The 394-nt window shown below is 45.2% G+C and overlaps 1 protein-coding gene across 1 annotated transcript in view; it reads left to right on the top strand.

The window, feature by feature from the left end:
- Positions 1-394, top strand: part of LOC105000158 (zinc finger protein 280B-like) — a 31,805-nt gene that overhangs the window by 19,871 nt on the left and 11,540 nt on the right. The window lies entirely within an intron of this gene.

The raw sequence follows: 394 nt of genomic DNA, 5'->3' as shown, positions 1-394 counted from the left end.
TCACGTGGCTATCATACACTGATCATGTGACTGCGCAGGCATTGATCACGTGGATGATTATACACTGATCACGTGACAGATCATGCACTGATTTCGTAACTGATAATGCACTGAGCAGTTGGCTATCATGCACTGATCACCTGGCTATCATGCACTGATCACGTGGCAGATCATGTACTAATCACGTGGTTGATCATGAACTGATCACGTGACTGAGCATGCAGTGATCATGTGTCTTAATGGCACTGATCATGTGACAGATCATGTGTTGGTCACGTGGCTATCATACACTGATCATGTGACTGCGCAGGCATTGATCACGTGGATGATTATACACTGATCACGTGACAGATCATGCACTGATTTCGTGACTGATAATGCACTGATCAGTTGG

Source organism: Bison bison, unplaced genomic scaffold, assembly GCF_000754665.1.
Source record: "Bison bison bison isolate TAMUID 2011002044 unplaced genomic scaffold, Bison_UMD1.0 scf7180017864368, whole genome shotgun sequence".
Taxonomy (NCBI): Eukaryota; Metazoa; Chordata; class Mammalia; order Artiodactyla; family Bovidae; genus Bison; species Bison bison.
This window is presented reverse-complemented; position numbering and strand designations above follow the sequence as displayed.